Below are 12,926 nucleotides of genomic sequence, written 5' to 3' on the forward strand. Positions count from 1 at the left end.
GAATATAGACTAAAAATAAAAATTAAATTTTCGCGAGAAAACGCAATTGATTATATTTTATTTTTCAAGGAATAGATTCTAGTTTTAACGGCTTAAAAGCCGTTAAAACCAGAATCTATTCCTTGAAAAATAAAATATAATCAATTGCGTCCTCCTTGAACACAAATAAATGACCAATAATGCAATATATGACCTTTGAATAATGAAACTATACAAAAAGCGTCAAAACTTGCAAGTTGAAAAATACATTTGAATTTTTCGAAAACAATTAATTTCGAAGTCATGAAAACATTAGCTTATCAACTGAAAATATGTTTTTTTTCTCTAGAGAAGGCCATCATAATCTGCCATTATTCAGATTCAGTCGTACGTGTACGAGAAAAATGACAAATACAGACAAAAATCAAGAATTAGATTTATTTTTTTGCAAAAAACCGGCGTAGAAGCCGGTAAAACTAAAAGCAATGCACTAAAAACTTTAGACATGTTCATTTGTGCCTTTCCCAAACACCAGTATTGTGATATGTGACGTGTACTTAATGAGACTAGTTAACAAGTTGACAAAAAATGCAAAAAATACCTTACATTTTTTTGAAGCATTTGTTTTCAAAGTCCTAGAAAACTTTAGCTATCAACTGAAATGATTAAATGGGTTCATTTACTTCTTCAAAGAAAGCCATTAAAAACTTTCATTGGTATAATATGTCATACGTCTGCAAAAAGAACGACATGTAATAATGAAAAGTTAAATTAATTTGTGAAAAACTGGCGCTGAAGCCGTTAAAACAATAACCAATGCACTGAAAAATTAACGTCAATATTTTTTTTGAAGCATTTGATTTCAAAGTAATGAAAAACTTCATCTATCAACTGAAATCGATAAACAGGTTCCTCAATGGATCAGTCAATAATGTGACAAGACCAGAAAAAGAACCTCAAAAATTTGAAAATGTTCAAAAATCGAAATTTATCTACGAAAACTTGTAGTATCAAACAGTTCAACGACACTTCTATATTTAGAGGTAAGACGAAGAACATATTTGTTAACAATTTTAACTCATTGGTCAGTAACATGGTCTAAAATTTGTGAAAATACGGAAAATTTGAACAAAAACAACAAAAATCAGGAAATCAGTCATGTTCACAATACTGTAATCCTCGATAACTCCGCAGAAAAAAAACGAAATTCAAAAAAATATTTTTTAAATTATACATTATACGCTGGACGGGCTTTCTAATGATACCACTCATAGCCATCTACGATGAATATATCATTCAGCTAAAATTGACTCAACAAAAAAACCCAATTGATTCTATAGTTCCTCCCCCACTAAAACAAGTCGGAACAGTTATTAACTTCCTATGTAAAACCGCAACTTGAATTATTTCGATACTGTGATTGACTCAAGATTTTATTTCAATACCTCTTTTGTTTATTATTTAACGCACAATTTAAACAATTTCATCCGTTTTGAAAAATGCAACTTCGGAAAGTTGAGTAGTAAATTCTATTTTTTATCGGCTTATAAGATGCATCTCACCTAATGGTTGATAGTGTTGGGTTTTGACGATTTCCTTGAAAACTCTAATGAATTCTGATTATTAATTGGCTTGACAGACAGAAGTCGATGTAAGATTTTGCCTGCGTTTGTGATGGAAGTCATTAGTAGCTGCTTTAAAGGAGTGATTATTGGCCTTCCGTAATCCAAGTTAAATAGAGTTGCTGAAGCTTGTTTCCAATTTTAAGCTGGTTTTTACCACAGATAAACCCTGCTGTCAGTTTTGTATATTATATGTTTCTGTGAAATAGTTGAGAGTCGGTACCGGATATACTTAGTTTCAAAAAAAATGAAGCTTTGACTCAACATTTTTCAATTGAGTGATATGTTTCACTTAGTTTGTGGAATAAAGCAGATTGCAGAACGTTTTACAAAGTGTTAACTTTGTTGTTCTAGCCCTCTAATTGTTCTGACCCCACCTTAAGGGGGGGAGGAACTATATGCTCAACCTGTTTTTTAATTGCTCTCGAACAAAGTTTGACGCAATCACTGTAAATGTGTTTGTTATTTTATGCAACATTTCGTTTGACCATTTTTGCGTTTTTGTTCTAGAACATTCTTTGAATTCTTGAGTGACTTTTGCACGCTTGTGAGTTTCATTTTTCAAGTTGCTCTCAATCTCAAATAAAGTTTTATGCTAATATAAAAGTGGTTATGAGCGAAAAACAAACGACGCATTGTTGTCAAGTCGTTGAGATGTTGGATGGGAGTCTGGAATCCTGGAGGTGCGCGGTTTGAATTCTGTGGATGTTAAATTTTTTGCACCCATTAAACATTTCTAAGCTGCAGCACCTCTAAATTAGCCCCGCCTGTCCTTCGAGAGCAGTTCATCCGACAGTAGTTGGTTTGTGTTTATACTTTAGTTTTTGGCCAATTGATATGTTCATATTGGACAGTTCTGAGTGCGAGTGGTATCATTAGAAAGCCCGTCGAATGTAAAAAAAAACTGGAATAGCTGTTTTAATTTTTTCAGATGAGTATTCAAGGTTTACAGTTGAACGTTTGACATTTGAAGTAAGCTTTTACGTTTAAATGAGACCCGGTGAACATACATTTTGTTTCCAGAGAACAACTCGTTGTTTTTAGGGCTTCGACAATGTGCTTTCGTGAAATTTTTTTGAAATCGTGAGCTTTGCCTGCATTTGTTGGTTTTTGGTAGTTTCAAGCTTTTTTCTTTCAAAGGTTTTATTGGCTTACTTATGAGGTAAAGTGGACCCATCTAATGGTTTCAGCTGATTCCTAACGGCTCTTTTGACTTTGAATGTTTTGTTTTCAAGAATATCAAGGATTCTTTAAAGTTAAATTTATTTGAATCTGAATTATTTCAACTTGTAGCGCAGTCTCATTAATGACAAGTCTCATCTTCTTTCTAGTGAAACAAAATTTTGTCTGCTAATTGGTGGTTTTATAGTTCAACTTTCGGTTTTATGACTCTCATAATAGAGATTTAATGAAAATTTTGTGATTCATGTTTATTTGCGTTTTAGTCGTTGTTTGGTGTCTTTTTACCTTATCTCAATAATGTTATTTTGCACTGTTGTGGGAATGGGGCTCAGTCGAGCTTATGTCTTTTTTATGTTAAAAGCGTATAGTTTGAATGGCTTGGACACTGCTTTCCAAACATTTTTCGAAATTTGATTTTTGTTGAATCTTTGTTCTAATTTTATGACTGATATTGAAAAATTACAGATGTCATTGACTCCCTATGGAGGTAGAAGTGAACCTTTCTAATGATTTGAGATGATAGATTATGGTTTAAATGACTTCGAGTTTTTTTTCAAAAATGTCTTTCTGAGTTTTATCCTTTTTGTGCTCTTTTTGTCAGTTTTTAGCTTAGTCTCATTATTGACGCATCACGTCCAATTTTCACTGCCTGTAACATTATTCTACTTATTTGTTTTTGTTTTTAACTGATGTGATTTCATCTATCTCATGCAACTTTTTGAAATTAGATCACTGTCTTTGCTTCTTTCTGTAGTCGTTTCTCATAGTACCTTTGATTAAAAAAATGTCCCTTTGATTTTGAAATGAGGACCAGGTGGACATATAAGTAATTTTTCAGTTAATACCTTGTTTTTAAAAATCTTCTGCAAGAGTGGGTGTTTTATTAACTGTTTTTAATAGCCGCCCTCAGCCTCTAAAACGGCTATATTTTAGGCGATCTCCTTTTTTTTGAATTCGCTTTACCGTTTCATCACGTTTTTCGTTTTACATGAGTCACGACTTTCGCGTTTGACTTCTAACTTACCTCACTCACTGTTCCAACTGAATGGTTTTTAAATCCATTCACTCAATGAATTACGCAAGACAGTGAATACAGTCAAGGTCAAAAGAGCAAAATCAAAAGAGACGGGATAAACCCATAAAGCCCGGTTATTAAGTCATTGAGAATTAGGCTATCAGAGTTCATTAGAGAGTTTGCTAGCTGACTTTGGTATTAAGCTTATTAGTTTTCAGTTTTGAAGCTGAATTAAGTATAGTTTTAGAATCCAACCGAAACTTTACGCCGAATTAGATTACTTTTTGACACTGAAAAAAATGAAAAAAATCGGTCAATTTATCTCCTCTTTTTTCTTTTTCTGTTTCCAGCCCGATGTTTTTCAAGCGCGTCAACGGCGGCTTTTTTCCGGCAATCTGCTGGCTACGTTTATTTTTTTTGGAGTTTTGTTGAGTGTACCTGATTACTTAATCTCACTAATGATAGGTCCCATTGGCTTTCAAAGGAGTTATATTTGAATCTATCGAGTGTCTTTGAGTTGAAAGCTTATGCACTTTTTTTCTTTTTGTCGACTTGTTATCGAGTCTTATTAAGGAAAGGTCCCATCTGCTTTTTAGTGAAGGACAAGTTAATTTGTTTATTTTAGGTTTTAGATGATGCTATTTAAATTTTTTGTTGCTGAGATAAAGTTTTGCACGTAACTAAAGTTGGATGAAAAATGACAAAACTTGGCTGGTTCAATTGGGAAGTGTTTGAGATCTTAAATTTCATGGAAACATGAAAATTAGTATTGCTCAGATGACCTCGAGCTGAAGCTGCTTGTGGTCACAATATTTTCACATTAATTTTCGCAAAATATTTATATTTTCACAAAATTGAGCTGCTCATTTCAGGTAAGTTAAGTTTTTAGCGTTTTGTTGTTAAAAACGTTTACTGACTAAGGTTGCTTGAATTTCAAACGGAAATTTAAAAAGCAGTCGTTGTGTGACACTTGTTACTTACGAGTAGTGTGTTCTAAGAAGTGCTGGCTATTGTTTTAAAAATAGCAAGTGGTCATTGATGACAGCTGATGCTACTCTAGACCAATTGTGGAACTCTGTCTCCAGATTTATGTCCGAAGATTTGATATTAAATTGCAATTCTAATCCGGTCGCCTTAAAAAGTAAATTCAGCGTTCAGTTGAATTTCCAGCGCTGGTGTTGTTTATGTTAATGGTTGCATGAGAATTTTAGAAGCTTCGGAATTTGAAAAAAATTTTTGTAATTGATAAATGACAGAATTTGTACTGGGTTAAATGAATCTTCCTAATAATTCAGCAAGTTATTATATATACAGAAGTATTCTTAAATTATTAGAAAAAGGAACATCTCCATAGAAACTCTGTTACCTGAGTTATGATGAACCAAATCAGGTAAATGTTGATAGTAAAGATGTCAAATGAGATATCCAGTTTTGCTGCAAACCAGGGACGCGTTATTCCTAGCGGCTGTGTTCCATTGAAAAATATTTGGGAAAATAATCAAAACTGGGCCAATTTCCCCAAATCTGGATTTCCGCCGAAAATTGAACGGAAGCAACTGGTGAATGCGGCTCAGGATAATAATAACTGGTTATTTTTGTCCTGTCGTTGCTATCAAGATGACGCTTCTGGCGGCCCTGAAAGGGTTGATTGAAAAATCACTGTAATGGATACCCGCTATGTTTTGAATAGACAGATAAGAGGGAATGGTATAGATTGTTTCCTATTTTCCTCTGAGTGATTTTGTTCAGCATTGTCAATATTTCTCCATTTTTTCCTTGTAAAAGTAACCAAGTTAAATTCAACAATAAAGTTGCTCTGAGTTTATTTGCACCCTCCTTTAACATTGTTGAGTAATGTAGAATATAAATTATATTTCATAACTGAAAATAGTTACAATAATTTCGTGATGCAGTTTAATAAGTTGGACGAAATGGGTGTGTTGTTTTGCTTTTTAGACTAAAAATTTAGAGCATATGGTTTGTCGGTCATTGTAGACTCTTCGGTTGTGTCGCCCATTTTTTGTGTAAGATATTATGAATACTAAAGTAGTTGTCTCAATCTCAATTCAGAATGGCATTATTTCACTTGCAATCTGGCAAGAGAAAGTGCCGATAAAAGGCGCTGCAGTTTTTTGTAATTTTTGTCTAGACATGCAATCAAAGATGGGTGGGGGAGCAAATAACAAATGTGAAAGGTGTTCGCACGTAAGTGTATATTTCTATGTTTGCCTTGTATGTAAAAAATGCGCAAATTTATATTTACACATGCCCATGTGTCGTCCTGTAATGATAGACATTGATGGTGTATTTGCAAAAAGCCTTGGTAAGCATTTTTACATTTTTGTTTCGCTGATGGAGGAAAATTATTTAGAGTCTGCGGGCGTATTGAAATGCTCTGACAGTATTCAGAATGTTGTAACCTTGTTGAATAGCTCCAATGGCATTTGGAGAAAAGTTATGATTAAGATTACTTTGTTCAGGCGGCTTAGCAAAAGTTGTTAATAATTATCCCCAACTGGTTATATTTGGGTCTCAGAATTCCATTCATGAATATTTCAGTTTTTTAAATGCCAAAGTTCTAATTTTGGTTAAGTTTTTGACCATAATCAATTGGGCGCGATAAACATTTTATTCTGATTGGGTTTTCGATTAGGTTTTATGATTTGTCTATATAACTTTTAAATCGCAAAATATTTTATTTTGTTCAATTTCTAGCTATGGTTTTGGTCGGATGTTAGCCACTTCCGTCTGGTTTTGATAATTATTTTGCATCGTTTCGTTTTTAGCGGCTGTCTTCGAAAATAAAAGGTCATGTTGTCCTTGCCCTGGCGGGTCTCTTGCCACAAGACTTTAAATTTGGGATCCTCGCGCCACAAAAAACGTAGTGATTGTTGGTCTGACAGAAAACGCTAACTTCAAAAACATTTCTCGGATGTCGGCTGATATGGCAAATTTATGCTACAGGAAGTGGAGGAGTATATGGGTCGGGACCTGCAAGCAATGAGTTTACCTGTGAGACGTGGTGAAACTTAGCTGCTCAATCGAGCACCCTTTAAGCCTTTCCTCACATGTTCATGTTCACAACCATATGGTGAGTTACTTACCACTTTTTTTGGGCGGTTCTCAATTTTCAGGGCGTTTGAAACTACTACCTACGCTCTTTTGGTGTCTTTGATGGTACTGGAGTACTTTTTCTCCTATCGCTATCCTGGAACATCTAGAAAACGCTTCGCGGTTGATAGTGTTCCCAAGGATTTCGCGAGCTTGTGCGTTTGCTGCAGTTTTTGGGGTCAATCTGCGTGCTGGCACCGAACGATTTCGTTTTTTACCTTGGGCTTACAAGGCTACAGTGCCTTCTCTTGTTCCATATTTGCTTCGAAGCGCTTTGAGACTAACCGCAAACTTAACAGTAACAAACTGCTTAAAACCAACATACGGGCAAACGTATGGCAGCGGGTGAATGCCAACTGCAATATGTCACCAAGATGTGGCCACTTCATAGATGCAATTTTTGTTAGATACAGCATTGTCATAACATTCTGATGGCCTTGGTGAAAAAATGCCTCACAATAACTTTTTTTAGCCAGGTGCTTTGCGACTACGGGGCTGGCTTCGGGGAGTTGACATGAAATCAATTTTGGGAACATTGCAAACTGGAACATTTGGTGCGGATGTATGTTTTAAGTTATTCATATTCTGCACGGTGTTACTCCTCTTAGGGAACAACAGGTTTATTGTCTGTGACGCAACTGGAAGGAGGTTGGGGAATTGGGAGTGCCAGCAGGAAATGTGAATTTAAAGGCTGTAGGGTAGCAGTTGGGTTAGCAGCAATGGGAATTTGATGCCTTAGCGGGATCTGCGTTGCTTGTACGGATTGCAGATTCGGTTGCTGGTGACATTGATGCGTGCATTTGAAGTTGGAGCGTGCAGTTTATTAAAGGTGGCAGCCGCGAGTTTTGTATGGAAGGTTGGTTTAGAAATCCTCGGTTGTCAAGGCAATTACCCAGTTGCACGCTGTCATGTTTAGCTACTTGGTTAGTTTCCCATTGTGTTCATTTTGAGGACGGAGGTATGCCCGAGGTGACGCCTGTTTAGTCACAGAAACTGCAACCCCAGTAACGTTTACTGCCCGCTATTTCAGTTGGACCTGGTAAAAGTTATTGAAAAATAGCATAAAATAATTCTATGGGTGTGGTCTGCTTTAGCAGCAACGGCACCAGCCTTGACGATACTGAATCGTCGTTGCTTTGTTAGCAAAAAATGATGTTATAGTTGATTAATAGCCGCACAGCGTTAGCTGGGGCTATTATTGGCCTTCTCTTGGTTTTTTTTTACAATTCAAAGAATTTGAATTGTATTGGGGCGCTGTCTTTTTTTTGAGATCTGTTCACACATTTTCATGATTTTTGAAGTCAAATTGGAGTAGTGATTTTGGTCACGCCGAAACAGGAAGTGGAGTGAAAAAGCGAGTGGTTTTGCGGCGTGAAATTTTTTCGCTCCAAATTTAAAGTAGAGTGAGAAAACGGTGTTTGAACAAAAATTCGCTTTCTCGCTAGTGGTTTTTTGTTCACATGCGACAATTTCACTTTGATTTTCACTGTTTTTTCGATTTTTTGGGTCGGTTTTTTTTCTAAATGGTTTTCCCAATCCATTCATAGTCCGTTCTAGGTCTAGTTTTCTGTTAAGTCAATGAAAATTCTTTGAATTGTACGTCAGGACTTGTCCTGCTATGTTTTTTTATTTCGTCGTCAATCTGGCAGTTATGTTTACGAATTGAGTTTCTGGTTCTCTTTGTCAGGTTTACTTCGGCATGATATTGTAACTTATCAGCGCAAAGTAAGGGCATTGGATTATTGACGCGCAGTAATTTGTCGGGGTTTTCTACTGGTTATATTGCATGTCTCAGCTAAAAGATGGGTCTCTGTCACGCCCCTATTTCGTTCCTTATAGTTACGTGATGATTTTCCCTTAAATATCCATAAATAAGTGCTATAATTTAGTTCATATTCAGTTAGTTTCAAGGCCATATATAGCCAGTATCTCCATCTAGGCCTGTAACCCCTAATTTGTTTATGTTTATGAAAAACAACCGCAGATTGACAGTTTTACTAGCAAACACCTCAAGTGCCTAAAAGCCTCAATATTTACTTTTTTGAGTTTCTTGATGATAAATTCACATAATCAGTAAATAACTTCATGAGAGATTATGTACTTGGTGAAGTAATTATTCTGATGAAGTAGGTGCTAATACGGAATTGTATATGTACTGAACAAACACCAAGAGACGTATAAAAGCCGGAAATTGCCCAACTTGTAAATCAGTAAATATTTGCGAAGGACCAATACAACTGAAGGCACAGTCCTGCGGAACCCACTATCACCAGAACTCCGGAGAACCAGCCGGACAATCAGTTGCCTATCATCTCATAAAAACTTGATAAAAATTGAGAAACTTCTTGTTAAAATTATTAAACAATTCTTGCTAAAATAATTAAAGATTGAACTGGAAATTCTCTTAAAACCTCCAAGTTTGATAAACTAAGTTACAGAAGAAATAGCGACTAACTTAACACTAAATTGCAAGGCAAACTAGTGGATATATCACGCATCTGAACCGCTCAATAAAAGGCTATTACTAGCTTATTTTATTCAAAATATATCTGCTAAAAATCGCACTGTGAAACACCAAAATAAGTCCTTGTAAAATGCCAATTATTCAAGTTAATTACTTCTAATATAAACCTCAATAACACCACGAGGAACACTATATAAATCAGTGCGTAACATGGTGACAGGAGTTATTAACTGTTTTCCAGTTTAACGAACCAAAACTTTGATTAATTTCTTGATAATTTCGATATTTTCTTCCTTTATTTTGTTGTTTTCTTTCTTCTCTTCTTCTTCATTACCTTAAGAGCCTCCAATCATCCAGAATCTCATCCAGCTCTTCCTTCTCGAGCAAAATGATAACGCACAAAGCAGTAACAAAGGAAAGAATGGGTGGAAACTGTGCTTGTGTCTTTGTGGACTAAGTGTAACAACAACTAAGTGTTTGAGTGGACAATAACTGGAGCAAACTCAACCACAGCCGCCACAACGGACAAAAACAACACAGGGTATTTGCAAACGAGGATATTGTGAGTAAATGAATTTGTAAAATTAATTTTGGTGCTTTATGTCAATTTATAAAGAACAAATTCTCCCCGCTATTAATAATTGTCGCTCTTCCCCCAATTTTGTTGAACATATTGAAGGAAACCACATTAATTATACCCAAAACAACAGTAAAACGCAAGCTCAGATAGTAACCGCTTTTTCTGCTTCATTTTATAAGTCTATCGTTATTTATGTGCTAGATAAAGATGACAAACGTGTTGCAATTTATTGGACAGCAAAAAGTTTAAATCAGAAATCTCGTAAATTTGGACTTATCCGTCACAAACTTCAATCTGATAAAGAAATTAACCTTGATAACATCATTACTGATTATCAGATAACATCAGAATAATAAATTACTGAAACCATAACTTAATTATTAACTAAAAAAGAGGACAAAAATAAACAATTATATTTTATTTCCCCGCCCAGCTCCGGAGGTTAATGAATCAAACAGTGACTTCGGTCATTATGCTGTTGCCTATTTGAGTGCAGCTTCCACACAGGCCTGTGCGGTCGTGGTCCCCACGATTTTTCCTAGACTAAGGGGCACTCTTTAGAGGTGAGACTTCGGCGGCCCATACGGCTTCAACGATATAAGTCTGACGATTCGACCGGAGCTTTAGGAATAGGTTTATAAGAAGCCCATCTTTATTATTCTCTGAACGAATGGTTTCAGTAGTTTCTTTTCTGATATTCTTGTGCTACTCACTTAACTGTTTTCATCTCTTAAAACCCCTTAATCTCTCCATTAAGTTAAGTTAAGTGTGCTATTTAATACTTTAGAACAAAAATAAGACTGATTGAACGAAAAGTATATAATCTAATCGGGTAAAAAGCAAAATGGCACACGCGCAGATCAACATCACACCTTTTTCCGGATCAGAAACGGATAGTTTTAACGAGTTTGAACAACTAATAACAGGTGCAATCGGAGTTGCAGCAATCGCAAACGCGCAACAAGCGAACTTTCTGCAATTACATTTAAAAGGAGACGCTTTACGATACTTCTTAACCCTACCAGAGGCTACCCGACTAGTCTTTGAAGACAGTATAACAGCTCTAAGGAACAGATTCACGCAGGATGACTTGAGAGAAATTAGAATCATAAAGTTAGAAAACCAAAAGTTCAATCCAAAAACAGACACAGTTAAGAATTTCTTAGTAAAGTTAAGAACAGAGGCCAATAAAGCATATCCAGCACCTGAAATAGTAGTAGCGGCAGCAGGAGGAGGTGATGCTGAAGCCCGTAGATTCGAAAGAGAGACAGCAGCAAGAGAATCTGCCCTTCAGATGTCAGAAAACAGAAAAAACGAGCAAATAAAGCGCTTCTTTATTAAGTCTATGCCAAACTGGCTTAAGCCTAAGCTCTTAGAAAGGCCAGAAACAGATACAATAGATCAGTTATGCACCTTAGCTAGCCAGCAAATTGCAATAAGGGAGATGTGTAATAGAGAAGAGTATGTTGACGACGGATTTAATGAAATAACTGAAACAAACACTGATAAAATGTTAAAAGCAATAACTGTTATATCAAATAATCAATAAGAACTTGAGCAGAAACTTGAACAGAGAATAGCACCTAAAAATGAGCCACCAGAACAAGACCCAGTTAATATTTTTACACCATATTTTCCACAGCAAGTTTATAAATAAAGTTATAGACAAAATTTCCGCCCCCAAAACCAAAATTATCGACCAAATTATCCCCAATATCAGTCTAACTATCGTCAGTTTCAGCAAAACTATTGGCCCCAGCAACAGTATGCCCCCCGTGCTAATAATTACCGAGAGTTTAGACCGCAATTTAATGCCCCTAGACCGTTTTATTATAACGAACAGCCACAAACTCGTAATTATTGGACCGAACCTTCAGATAGTCCCCCATTTGTTCATCCAGCTTATGTTAATAGACCAGTTTATCGGTTCCCAACAAAAAATACCCCACAAAACCTTCTTAGACAGGGTATAGTTTACGATAGTCCAGCTCCAGTACAAAACCGATATAGTACTCAACAATTAAATCAGTCTAATCGTGCAAGTAACCCTCAAAATAGAAATATGAGAGGTATGAATTACCCATTTAATCAACAAAAAAACTAATGAAGCCACCCAACTTTAAAAAACAAAAAAAATTTTAAAAACTCAGTTAACTATTATAACGAAAGCACGTCTAGTCCTAGTTTAGATAAAGTAATAGAGCCAGTTTATAACAAAAGTAACAAAAAGCGTAGAAAACGCAAAAGTAATAATATTAAAAGTAAAGTTAATAATTCTGTGCAACTCCCAACACAAGTACCTCAATCCGCACCAAAGCCAACACCACATGTTCAGCAATTATTCAGCATTGTCCCACTTTTAGGCAGAACATTGTCCTATGTTAAAGTTAAATTTAATGGAGAATTAGAAAGACGCGCACTAATCGATACAGGAGCATTTGCAAATGTGATAAGTCGTGAGTTTTACAAGGAACTAATTAACACAAATATCAATTCAATAACAGAAATAGAAAAGCCAGATCTAGATAAAGTTGAAATGGCAAACGGAAATATAGTTAAAATTGACAAAGCAGTTAAAGTTACATTTAAATTGGGCACACAAACATTTACAGAAGATTTCCTTGTTTTAATTGTCACAACTCCTGTATTATAAGGCAACCCATTCTTCGTTAAACACAAAGTTAGCATCTGCCCAGGACAAAGTTACATTAAATTCCTTGATCAAACTCTGCAAATAAATGAAATAAAGCCAGAAAAGCAACCCAGAAGAGTTGTAAAACGTAAAAAATTCGGAGTTTATACACAGAAAAAGCAAGTCTTGCAGCCAAATCAACAAGCAGTATTAGAATGCAAGCTTTACGATAAACTAGAATCTTTCAGTGACCTTTGTGGGGTAATAATTCCAAATGAAATCTTTGAAAAAGACAGTGAGGTAATATTAACGTCCTCTTTAAGTAAAGTTGCTGAAAATAA

Source organism: Convolutriloba macropyga, chromosome 14, assembly GCF_964194025.1.
Source record: "Convolutriloba macropyga chromosome 14, txConMacr16.3, whole genome shotgun sequence".
Lineage (NCBI taxonomy): Eukaryota > Metazoa > Xenacoelomorpha > Acoela > Convolutidae > Convolutriloba > Convolutriloba macropyga.